The sequence below is a fragment of the Ceratosolen solmsi genome, unplaced genomic scaffold, assembly GCF_000503995.2.
Source record: "Ceratosolen solmsi marchali unplaced genomic scaffold, CerSol_1.0 scaffold11, whole genome shotgun sequence".
Classification (NCBI taxonomy): domain Eukaryota; kingdom Metazoa; phylum Arthropoda; class Insecta; order Hymenoptera; family Agaonidae; genus Ceratosolen; species Ceratosolen solmsi.
The window spans coordinates 3,897,189-3,911,823 of NW_011948416.1; the positions used below are offsets into that span (position 1 = coordinate 3,897,189).

Genomic DNA, 14,635 nt, shown 5'->3' on the forward strand with positions numbered 1-14,635 from the left:
CCTCATTCGCCGACGCACTGCCGATCTCAGACGTGAGCAATTTCCCGGGCTTTGTGGAATGCGCTTAAAAACGAGCCAATGACTTTATTTTCAGTCTACGGGGCTCTCTCGCTCCCGTCCGAGTGAGACTTTTACTGGACATGGGCTTTTAACGATCCCGGGACTAACTTTTAAATTATATTCCAATGACTCGTAACTAGGGGATAAACAGACTACAACTTACTTCCAGGCTTCTTCCTCTTTGGCCAGGCTCTGATGTTCAGCTCGAATTATTCCAAAGCGATAAAGCTTTATTCAACGATGATTCATTATGTTGATATTATTAATTTACTTGGCCTAAATAATTTTATCGAAGCTCGCATACGATTCTCCTGAAACTTTATAACATGTCGTAAATATAATACACTCAATAACCATATCATCGTAATAATTAAAAGCTATTTTTCATAATACTTATATAATATTGGATAATATGTTAAAAAGATATTACGTTGTTTATATATATCACAATAAAAGTATGATAAAACCTTAGATAAAATTTTACTTTTTTTCATGTAAAAAATATTTTGAATTAGAATTTTACATTTCATGTAAAATATTTTGGCGTAAATCTTCGTATTACATTCAATTAACATTCTGTACACAGACTGTAAAGACAGCGCCTAATACATATAATACAATTTGCAATCTATCAAAATTACTGAACAATTACTTACAAGAATAAGTCCGACAAATATAATAGGAAAGTTCGTTTTTGCTTATAATTGCAATGATATAATGAGTATGTGAGTAGTTTGCTCACAAACACTCGCAGTGTAAAGATGATACCGCATCAAAAGTGTCTGAACAGGCAAACATATCAGGAAAACTCCAAAGAGGAAAAAGATGGAAGTCCCTCTCACATATCATTTTTCCGCGAGATCCACACTTTTCTCTTACGCTAACGAAGAAATCGTACGCCGCCACCTACTGTTTTCGTACTTTTCTCGTCGCCTCCTTGGCGACTATCCGATACCCCTCCTTGACTTATAATAATATCAACCCCTGACACATTCGCCAACAATAATTCATTATTTCGAGGAGAACATGAAACTAACTTTAAATTTCATTAACCACTACTACGATGAAACTACGACGGATTTACCTGAATCGTTGCAATTTCTATAAAGCATAATATTAATTAAAAAAGAAAAATGAAAAATGAAAATACATATCCATAGATGGTCCAAATATTAATTTAATTAAATCGCTCACATTGTAAAAAAAAAAAAAAAAAAAAAACATTCTTCTAAATTATGAACTTGTAAGACTACAATTGTGAAAAGAATATTAAATAGCCTGCATAATACTATTTATCATGTTAATACAATAATTAATTGTTTCTATTCCTTCTATTAAATATTTTCCATTCGATGTTAAATGAGTAGGGAATTGTCCGTTGCTCGTTCGCTTGATTATGGTTAAATTTATAATTTATCATCTTGTCTAATACGTAACCCCTACTCACCCCTTTCATTCCTAATTAAGAGTAATTAAAATGGTCCGTGAGAAACCGCATTCGCAACCAAAAGTCAGTCGAATTTATTTGATAACACGTAATTAGAGATCCGCTGCTGCTCATCAGTGTCGGGATAAAAACTCTAAATAGTAATGAACCCTTAAAAGCGGAATACCATACAAACCGCTTTTTACTTTCTTCTCGATTTGTCCACGGATGGAGTCGATTACTCTCACATACGCTCGTTTATTCTTTTCATCCTCTGTCGACTTTTCCTCCATTCAACGCATCTTTTTATGATTCGTCATCCACAGCTCTCTAATACCAGTTATAGAAAAACATCAACGGTATCATCTTTTTTCATTACGCACACTATTGTCTTTAAAAACCAGAGCGTACATCCTATACAAATAACGACAACATTATATAAGTACGTATTATTATTAGTATATTGCTGATAGCCTAATCAGTCTAATAATACATAACTCTGAATTTGTTGGCAAATTTTATTGATTATATAAGCCGTTCATGTAAAGCACTTGTTAACAATTACTTGCTACATTGCTGCTTCATCTCATTTCAGGAATAACTTAAGGGAAAAAAAGCTTTTTTTACATTCACTTTATTATCAAACATAAACTATTACTATTATAGAAACTATATAGAATAACTATCTTGATTGCAATCTATATATACATATATATGTGTGTGCGTGTATGTGTGTGTGTGTGTGTTTATGGATGTAAATATGCGTTTAAAATCTGTATTATAGGGATCAATTTTATTAATATTTCAGCATCTGATCATTCAGATTTCACCATCCATTTTTTACTATATATTTATATAATATTTATCAATATATACAATTTAATATTTTATGAGAGAAATCTTCATGTTCGTTTTAACAAGATTAACCTTTTTATTTTGATCCATTAGAAAATATTCCGTCGCGTATAAACGTTTACAAAGACATGATAATGTTAACGAAGAATTGATTCTACTAAAACACTTATTATTGGAATAACATTAATCTCAATTACATTTACAAACTATGAGAAAAGTATAAGATAAATTCTTAATTTGTGCACTGCAAAATTGAAGAATATAACTTACGCGAAGGCTTTTATATACTTTTTCTTGCAATATAGTCGAGAAAATTTATTTTCAAATGGGAAGTTAGAAACAAAGCAACGAAAATAAATAACAAAATAAAAGAGGTATAGTAGATAAGAATGAAAACTAAAATTGAAACGTACGTATCTCATCATCTCAAGCCTCTTTATCTCTTTATTTCATTCACTCTCTCTTTGTCTATTCTGTTTCTCTCACCTCTGTCGGTCATAAACTTTTACAAATTAATTAAATACAACTGTTTAATAATTAATTATACGGCACTGTTCTTCATTATAACTGCTCATTCAGATTATTCAGATTTCTTTATTTGAGAATTGATATCGATACTGAAAGTCTAATTTTTTATTTATTCATTTAGTATGACCGTAATGACTTTATACGCTACAAATCTATCGAGAGATGTTTCAAAAATACGTTTAGATTTTACAAAATCTAAGTATCACAATATTTCTAATTGAGTGAAATTTATTTTTATAATTTATTTATTATTTTATTATTATTATTATTTTAATATTTATTTTTAATATTAAATTTACTACGAAATACACGCACGCACACATACATTCATATATATTAAGATCAAATAAGAAAAAATTTAACTCGAATTATAAGTTAAAAAAAATGTTTAACAATAATATTTGAAAATAAAATTTATTTATATATATAAGATACATCCAGTATTCAATAATTCGAAATAAATGCTTACTTATAAATATTAGTTATTGTGTCGACGTATCCATAGTTACAAAATGTAATTACTTATTATTATAGAATACAATAGTTCTAAACATAATAAAGTGTTGTATGAAACATTGGAAACTCATTTCAATGTATTTTTTGCCAACAAACCCCTGAAACCATAGTTAGATAAGGAACGGGACAAACGATGAAGGAAAGACAAAAGGAAAGTACACCAAGTTCGAACGTAACCCTTTGGCGCTCATATAATCAGCTTACAAGAGAGAGAGAGAGAGAGAGAGAGAGAGAGAGACGAAATAAAGAGTTGAGACAAGAAAACGCTACTCATGGAGAAGCATCGATGTACCCCACGGGAGTCGTTGCAAGAAGTGCGCAACGTCTGCGAATAATGAAACGACGAAAAGTTTAACGAACTTCAATCCGTAAAACATACTTGCCACTTTGCATCCTTTCGAGCTCTTTTATTATTATCGTCTCGTCCTCGCCATTCGTGTACTACTTCCGTCCTCCATTTCGTATAATTCTAAGCTTACGAGCATTGAGAATTGATCATTCTAACGTATCCTCGAGTTTACTATTAAATAATAAAAATCAAGCAGTTACACTCGATTATAAATGCACGGGAAAGACGCGAATTGATTCAAGCGATTTCATCATTCCTGTCCTCAAATATTATAAAAACTAATCGTTCTAATAAATGTTCACAACCAAGTAAATTATTTTATGTAAAGTCGGATTTTTAACATTGACAATTAAATTTTGTCTTTTTTACTTACGCTTTATTTAGCATACGCATTTTTTCCTGTTTCTTACCTTCAATTTCACTCTCACTCTCATCCGTAAGTGCAACATTTATATGAAAATTGAATTAATAGTCTTCTGAGTATGCATAAATATGTCGCTCATTGCCTTTCGAAATATAATTCATCGTCGTAGTAATAATATTTAGTTTATAATAATATTAGTTCTCATAAGAGTAAAAGAATTTTCTTACTTTAGCTCATCGTCCATATTAAGAATTTTTAATAAGTACTTATCAAAAGACGACAATACGATAAAATTACTTTAACATTTCTGCAAACTGTAAAGAATATCTAAGAATTAAATTATTTTTTAGCGAATTCCATTTCAACCAAGATAAAAATAAAATGTAGACTTTTGTATAATCATCTTACCTTACTTTATCACTTTAGCAGAAACAAAGGAAAATATTAAAAATCAAATTTAATTTTATAATTCCAATCTCATCTCATAGTATAGATAGAACGATATAAAGATACTTTAGTATATTCATAACTTAATTCAATTACATATAGTTTTTCTCAAGCTTTCTAAATATTTGTAATTATTCGGAACGTATTTGAGATAATTTAACAACATTTTATGCTAAATTTTATGTTAAAAACATATATAATTTTTGTAACGAATAATAGAATAAAATGAAAAATAAATCGGCATTATAATAAGTTGTACCTTGTATTGAGTATTAGTAAATATTGAGTATTTTTGCATCAATGAAATATATTTACGTAGCCTTAATTTTTTTTATACCTTCCTTCTTGCTCTCATTTTCTTCCTTATTATACTCTCTCGCTCGCTTTTGCTTTCTTAGTTATTCGCTCGTACTCGTTTGAGAATGAGATTATTTTTCGAGGCTCTTTTGCATGTATAAAACAGAATGCGAAAGGGCCTCGTCGAGTTGAACGTAGTAAAACTTATTTATCTCCACGCGGTTAATTAGTCCTGGGGAAAAACGTCGAAAGTTAATTGGGTGTTCTTAATTTTTTCGTTTACTAGTACAATTCTCCACCATGCACTTTTCCCTTTTCTTGTTTCGTCGATTATTTTTATCGCGTAATCGTGCATAATTAAAGTTTGCTTAGATTAAAAATTAATTACCGAGTGAAAAGCTTCAATAAGTAGCGCACACTTTATATAAATAGAATAAAACAAAATTCAACTAATTAAAAATAAATATTTTTTACAATTCAAATTAAATAAACGATGGATAACTAAAGAAATATTAAAAATTAAAAAACGCTTAAATATAATATTTTTATTGACTGGAAATGTCAACAAGAATTTATAATACAATATGTGATAAATTAAAATAACGTTTAATTTTAATAATTACTAAAATTTGTAAAAATAATTAACGTACTTTCTTAAATATTCTTTACAATATAAAATATACTTTCATTCTATTTCTCAATGTTGTCTCCCTCTCTCTCTCTCTCTCTCTCTCTCTCTCTCTCTCTCTCTCTCTCTCGTGAACATTGACAATATGATATAATTTATTAAAAACGTAACTATACTGGTTTCCTATATTATCCATTGTTTTTAATATCTTAAAAATGAAAAATATACTAAACTATAATAATTTTGTTATTTCATTTCAGAATCTGTTTTTAATAAAGAATTACTCAGTCGTTCAAACTACGTACTTCGGAATTCTAATGAAGTTGTCAATCAAGTTTAACTTAATAATAACTTAATACGAATGATATTTAATAATTCAACTAATTTTAAATTCATTTCGATAATCTTCAACTCTTAATCGCATAATACACATTAAACTAAAGACATTAACTCAAACGTATACAAAACTAATGTATTAAGTTTTTCGTTCATTTTCATTAACTTATTAACATATATTTTGTTAACTATAAAGTTTTCCTTGAATTTTCACTATTTAAAAATAAAGTAGTAGTCAATAAATAATCCTTAACCAACTTATAGAAGAGTTAATGTTTTCCATTTTCAAGTAAATGGAACTTTAAAAATGTCTTTAAACTTCATTAATCAATAAGATAATTCCTTAAAAATAATGAATATATTAATCGAAAAATTCTTTTATATATATATATATATATATATAGAGAGAGAGAGAGAGAGAGAGAGAGAGAGAGATAAGAGGAAGAGTGATTTCAGGCACAACTAACGCGAATGAAACTTAGTTTTACTAAAAAAATTCCACGATTGGTGATTACATCGGATAAATATATATGCGTTCGCTTCATACGATTAGATGATAAAAGGAAGAGTGAGAGTGAGAGTGAGAGAGAGAATCGAGTAAAATATTCGTTAAAGATGCAAGTTTGCAACTAAAGAAGTAAGCGAACGTGTGTCGTCCGAAATGGACGCTCGAATGATTCTTAACACTTTCGTTTAACAAGGCGGCGAAGAAAGAGTGAAAGAAAATAGGGGCGACGCGCCGAAATAAAAGAAGTTGTTTGCTGGTTGGCATAAGAAGCCAAGGCACTAATGGGACAGGCTGCTTAAATATGTAAGACGCGAGTGCGACAAGTGATACCCAACAGGCAGAGGCTAACAATAAACCAACATTAGGACGGTCCTCGAGAGACAAAGCCCGACGAGTCTCACCCTGAGACCAACAAACGCTCTAACAATTCTCTCTGGGTGCTTTGCCGACACCAATTTTCAGGCCAATCGAGCGAAAAGTTCCGTTGTACTTTTTTTTAAGAGCACTGTGCTTTCATACTCAAGAAGTACGAGTATAATTAACGTTTTAGTTTTTCATGCGATTTTCCTCTTCAATCATTCTATTTTCTACTTTGATTTTATTTTATTTTTTCTTTTCTCTCCTTTTTCATATTTTAACATAATAATAGGTAATGAAAAATTAATAATATGGGACCAAGTCTTCACAGCTCTCGTATACTAATAAAATGCTCTTTTTAAATTATCAAGTTTTCTAATAAATCCATTGAAATTAGCAATGGTTAATGAGTTAATTAACCCATTGTATTTGTGCGTAAATTTTATATTCGATTCTCCTTAACATTATATGTGCACTATTTCCATTCTTTCATTCGCTCAATTCAAACTATATTTTAGGCAAATTATAAGTTTAATTATTACCCATATAATTAATTATCGTTTATCTGTTTAAAATTTATATTAAAATAAATATACATTAACATTGCAATTGTTTAATACGATGAAATGCTTACTCCCACCGATCCCTTAATCAATTGAATTTTCAATTACTTCGTCGTATTACATAAGAGACTTTAGATATTTATTTATACGAGAATCGAACATGAAAAAATTAAATCTGTACGTACGAATGAATCTAAATATAATATTTATATTCGGCAACTGAAACGTGTCACTCGACATTAAAAATATATTACATCTAGTAAAAAATATATAGAAAATAATATCTTGCATACGCAATAGAATATCTTATTGTATAGAAACTATTTTTACAGGAATACAGTGAAGTGTCGAGTGTTGAATAATTAGTCAATAATTATAAAAATTTCATGACATAAAATAAAATTGCACCGTAATTATATTATAAATTATATTATATTATAAATATATAAATAATATTAGATTTAGGTTCCTTTAATAAATATTACTTTAATAAATCACGCTCTTACGTAATAAAAAAAAAATATATATATATATATATATATAAATTGAAAGATGAAAATTTTAAAAAGTTATTTTAAATAAAAAAAAAAATTTAGTAACTCAAAAACTGTAGAATGTTTCCCCCCCCCCTTTAACATCTTTAAACGACAAGAAACAAAGTCTATACGAGATAAAATTGTAATATAAATATAAGCATCGAATTACCTATATAAGCACACCATCTATTATAATGTATATATCGAAAAATAAATATAAAATTAAACCGTTTAATGCTAAATCTTTCCAGATTATTGACGCTAAAGAAATATTGAAAAATATTTTTCAGCTTAAATTTTCATTCGCTCTTCATTATTCTATTAAAAGATTTCTATGCCAGAATAATAATTCCTCAACAAATACGTACAATGATATTAATTAGTATTATAATATTATATATAGTTTCGTAATATATAATATATTCTTAAACATTTTAGTAAATATTGTAAATAATATCAGTCGCTTTTGATTAGATTTAATGAAAAAATAACCAACATTCGCATACGTCGAAGCAAAAAAATTAATTTATCTTAAGAAATATGAGCCTGATATTGATATTTGAGATTATCCGTATAATGATAAATAGCATGGAGTTAACATGGATTCTTTTCTTACCATTTAATGTAACAAAATCTCAGTGTTATTTTCAAAAAATTAACAAAAAAGATACTCTCCAGCGGGGAATCGAACCCCGGTCTCCCGCGTGACAGGCAGGGATACTAACCACTATACTACTGAAGACTCGTGGTTGGGTTTGTAAAAATAATTATCTTAAATTTAAAACTATTATTATGCAAAGTAATATTACATTTAACTGTATTGATAATGAACGTGATATACCTTCCGATACGAACTATAATATATATAATAGTCTTTTATGGCGCACACACCAATATATCCAAGTAAACATTCTGAATCCAATACAATACGCACGCGCGTCAGCTTTTTCTCATTTAATAGCTTTGGTCTGACGTCATTCGTGAGCACATGGAAGTGAGCCAGGTAGTTGGTTAAACGTACTGTAATGCTAATTCCCTTTTTGTGGCAAAATAATTTTGATTCTATTATAATTTGGAAAGATATTTAATTAAGTATTTATAATTCGACGCATCATGTATCTTTTGTTGGACTTTTGTTGTATTAAACTTTTTCAAATAATAGTAGAGCACCATTGATGGCTTATTCTGTTTAATGAAAAGTATGTTTTTGTATGATAATTAATTTTTGTAATAAATATATATATATATATATATATATATATATATATATATATATATATATAAATAATTATTTTAATATTAGAACATTAAATACATGCTAAATAGTCAGTAAATCTCGAAGAACGAGAGACATTCCATTACCTTTTAGTAAGAATAAAACTATTAAGCCATTGTAAATATATGCAAATTTTTTAAAGAGTAAAATCACAATAGTAACTGTAAATTTCATCAGATTAAATAAATAGCGGAAAAGATTTTTTTGTAATTTATTATTAACATAAAATATACATTTGATACAAGTGTTAATAGTAAATTATTTAATAAATATAAATATTATTAAATTGAGACAATTGTATAACTGTCCCGCCATGATTATGTAATGAATAATGTAATCTGTTATGGTATCTTCTTTTATCTCGTGTATCTTGAGTTTTTTTTAAGCAGATTTGAAGCCAAAGATATTTGGAAATTTCAATATTTTCATATTATTTACTACAAATAAACGTAATAAAAAAATGAAGAGAGTGTCGCAATTTCGAATTTTCAGTTATTTTATAATTTAGAGTTCCATTTATGACTTATATACTCATTTGTAAATACATGAAAAAGGGCTCAAAATCATTCTGAAAAAGCTCGCAATAATAAATATAACATTCTTGTTAGTATCTAATCATTTGCTTCTTATCTAAACAAAGTAAATTCTTGTCGGTCTAATTTTTCGTAAAATATAATTCATAATATTATTTCAGTATAAAAATTATAAAACCTATTTCAATATTAATTTAACTGAGAAACGAATGATATTATGAAATACTAATGATCTTCATAATGTTATAAAAAGTCATTAGATTTGTTGCAATTTTAATGATTTTAATAAAACAATAGACATTAGTTATTAACATTAAAATAATAATATTTAGTATTTTAATACGTTTAAGGTTGAATGTGTATCGTATTACAAGATTAACGAAACTACATAAATTTACAAAATTGAATCACAGTTGTTTTTTATAAATGAATGTTTATATTATTAGAATATATACGAATAAAAATAATTTCGGCATTTACATACACGTGATAATTTTTAAATCATACCAATGATTTTAAGTTATCTTGATAATCAGATACAACCTTATTGATTTTTATCATTTAATAAATTGGATGAAGTTATCTAAATGATTAAATGCACGTGTTATGTTTTTACATCACACTTTGAATATATCTAATCAAAATGTATTTGACGACTGAACTATCGATACATTAATTAGAGTATATAAAAAAATGTATCAACTTTGCTTATAATTGAATATTTTAATAATAATATAATATTAAATTTAATATTAAATTTATTCATTTCTTTGTATTTCTTAGTTAATAATTTTATTTAAAATGCACTCACCTTTCATTGATTAGATATTTCCTGATTCAAATAAAAGGCGATTATATTATACTATTCACGGAGTATCTCATCATCTTATTTTCATCTTATTCTCATTCATATTTATTTTCATCTTAAATCCATATATTATATCTAAGAATCTATTAGTTAAATAATAAAATTCATTAAAATGAAAAATACCTGAGTGGTGAAATTTGCTTATGTAATTATTAATATACAGAACATCATTATTACAAAATTATAAATACTTTCAATATTATTAAATAGAATTAAATATATATTTAAATTGAATTATTGTAATGAAAATTAAATATAGATAAATTAAGTATCAAAAAGTAATATAAAAAAAAAAAATTGATAATAATAGTTTTTAAATATATCAAAATATCCTTACATAAGATAAGGTTTTTGATTATTTAACTTTACGGTGCCAATACAATATCTTTTAATTAATTTATAATTAATTTAGTAAATGATCTCTAATATATTCATCTATACGTAACGATAAGACAAGTTGACAAATGATTGAAAGTTACGTTGAATAAATAATTGTTGCAACATTTGTAATTTAGACAGACTATTTTCAATGTACGTTAACAAATAATAATATTATTATTTATTACAAATAATCCGAATAATAATAACGATAATATAACTTTTCTTTTGAATATCAATAAAATTCGCAATCTGCGCTCCAAATACATATTTCTTAATAAATTAGAATTTATAAAGTGGTGAAAAAATAATTTAACTAAAAAATAATATCTTTAGTTACACTATAATATTATTATCAATGAACTCTACTAAAGTGAATAAAACAATTAATATTAACTTTTAACTAATACTTTTCAATACCTTTTATTTAAATAAGAATTGCTAAGCATCAGTAATGAAATGAAACTTATATGTAATATTATATAATATTCAGTTATTTATTGATATTGTGTTTAAAATGTAAAAGTTTCTACAATAAATATTCCATAAAATATATTGTAAAGCAACTATTTGTGTAATAACTCGTGCTATTAAATATCTCTGTAGGCATTAAATCTTATCCATGTATAATACAAATCTCCTAGAATTAATAATCTTAATTTAAGTTGTTAATGATTATTACGTAATTATTTGGAAAATAAAATGAGCTATTTACCATGATGGATTAAAAGAGTTTTTACATAAATATACATTCCAGATATAAAGTAAATATTTCTTATAGATGATTAATATTAATATGATTATGATTTACTGAAGCCATGGATAGTCGAGTTGAGATTTCAATAAACTTTAATTATGAATCTGATCTGCTATATTATCTAAAAAATATAGAATCTTTTATAAATTAAATAAAAACAATCAAGCGGCAGTAAATACTATAACCATTGTAGTTCAGATTAAAAGAAACTTTATCAGAGCATAATTTTTATTTGGATCATTGTACTATGTTACACAAAAAATATTGTAAATTATACATTATAAAAATCATATATAAATAAATAAAAAAAAAACCTCAAATTACATATAAAAGCATATTGTATTGTATAAAAATATATTATTAGTTTAAGGTTACCTATTCTGTTTAATTATCTCGACATTACTATTGTGAGTCATTTTTTATAATCTATTTTTTAATAAAGGGAAACATTAAATGAAATGTAGCTGGTCATTTTCACTATGTGAACAAGTTTTGGAAATTAAATATAAAATATAAAGCCAAATTTAAAGTAAAATCTATTTAGAAATTATAGATATATTATTATACTTTAGTATTGATTAAAATAAAAATTAATTTTCATTCATGTTAATTTATTTTTACTATTTAATTTTAATACATATAATTTAATAAGAAGTAAAAATATATTTCTTATAAAAATTGTATTCATTCAATCAAAAGATTGTAAAAGATATATTATTTAACTTTTATCTTGTTATAAATGTAATTTTTTGAGAAATATTGTGATAATTAGTTAGTGTTAAATTATGATGAAAAATGAAAATGAAATGATTAATATTATAAATACTATATACAAGTATTTCACATATTAAGTTGGAAATGCTATTTTATTTCAAATAGTTAATTAATGTATAAAATTTGTTATATATAAATTGTATATATTTTAAAAGTGAGAAAAGAATGTTGATAAATTTTGCCTCTAAATATAGAATATGAAAATTTTAAGGGAAGAATTAGTTTTTGTAATTAATATGAAAGAAATAACGTAATAGACGATTTAATTATTTTTTACTTATATTTAAAATAATTGTTATTTATTAATTTGATAAGAATATCCAATCCAATCATAAGAGAATATTTATATAAAAATAAAATGTCAACAGAAGTACGAGTACAATATTTATATAACAAATGAAATATCACTATACATATAATAAATTGATAATGCATTAATCTGAAAATTAATTATGGATCTAAAATAAAGAAAATATTATTATGAAAGTTTCGAAGAAAAGTATTAAATCTTTAATTATCATTAATAAGTATAATATCAAAACAATGTTTATATATTTTTATATGTAATAATGCAACGTATATTACTATTAATTATATTTGAAGAATATTTTTAAGGTAGTAAACAGAATAAATAAATAAATTAATTAAACAGAGATATTCAGTTATACTAAGAATTATTAATTTAATCTTATCTTGTTGAACAGAAATTTAACGAAATGAAAAAACTTTGAACGATATTTTAGAGAGACTATTATATGTTAAAATTAAAAAATTGTATGTAAACAATTAGATTAACATTTGTAATTAACGCATACAAATACTTCCTAAAAACGTTATTTAGAAATTTTCTAATATTAGTAGTAAATATAAAATATAAGATAATATTGATATAAAATATCAAGACACCGTAATTTCAATATAACCTAAAATTATAAACGGAGTTTGTAATTCCAACGAAAAACGCAATTAAAGTAATGAAATCTGACAAAATATATGTTAAATAATATTTTTTATTTTTCATTATAATTGCATAGTTAATATCTATTATTCTAATAAATATACCGTTGAAAATAGCGGAAATATTTTAGTATTATAAAATTATTCAATCGACTATATGAAATAACAATGTTGTCAATGTTTGGGAAAAAGTAAAAAATCAGTCATTATTTACAATTACAAAATAAATGAACGATGATTAGCCAAGTAAAAACATCTAGAACTTGGAGATAAGAATCTTAGGTAATATTTCAGAATTAAACAACCAAACAATTTTTTAAATATAGCTATAAAAAATTATCCGAGACATCATTTGGATTACCAAATGAAATGGTCCCAATATATAATTTACGTATCTCGTTTAATAATCCATAATATTAGCATCTGCAACAACTAACAATTTCACTTAAATTTAGCGTTTTGAATCTTAACATAAGCATCGCTCACATCGAGAATCATTCTCGTTTATTCTCGTATTTCTCCTATTTCTCGTTTCGCGGCCACGTGATTCCTAAAAGTCTAATTGATCCGTGGCCTCGCTAATAAAACAAATCTTAAATGAAGTTTTCAGGAAACCATAGGAAAGCGCAAAAAGCTTTATGAATTCTTTATTTACGAGTTATTCTTTGGCTCGGTTATTCTTTATTTAATGGAGTAGAGGAGTACGACATCAAAATCACAATAAAATACCGGAACATTTCGTTGAGAGGAAACGTTGTATTTTTCCATCGCGTAATGGTACTGCGATTCCCTCGCGACAAAGACGGTAAGTTTGTATTTATGTAAATGAATGCCGCGAGCTTGGAGAAAGCAAAAAGTCGCGGGATGGGGGTACCAGGAGTCGGGATCACGCGACGGCTCCCATAAAGCAGGTAACAATGATGAAAATATCGCTTTCTAAAGGTGGCGCCCGTATCATTAATGCGAAGCCTCCCTTTCAAGCCCTTCGCTTACCTCTAAAAACTTCTTCCCTCTACCCATCTACAACATAAACGACATTAACCTTCTGCGCACTTTTTTCTTCTTTTTTTTTGTTTTTTTTTTTTTGTTTTTTGTTTTTTGTTTTGTTTTACGGATGAATGTCTGCTCCTCTTGGGGACTGTCGACATTAATAAGAAAGTTCACGCAGACTTTCTTCACTTTTATACTTTTGCCCTTATGTAAATAAAACACAACAAAGAGTGCTTGAAAAAGAAAAAAAAATAATTAAATGGCTGCTCGATATGATAGCCGATATTACGATAATAAAATTCGACCTGACACTTAATTAAAACGGTGATTCT

At 26.3% G+C, this 14,635-nt stretch overlaps 1 non-coding gene across 1 annotated transcript; it reads right to left on the reverse strand.

Annotated features, from left to right (window-relative positions):
* Positions 1–8,440: 8,440 nt before the first annotated feature.
* On the reverse strand, positions 8,441–8,512 carry TRNAD-GUC (transfer RNA aspartic acid (anticodon GUC)). The gene has a single exon. It is a non-coding gene; the product is annotated as a tRNA-Asp (tRNA).
* Positions 8,513–14,635: the final 6,123 nt, after the last annotated feature.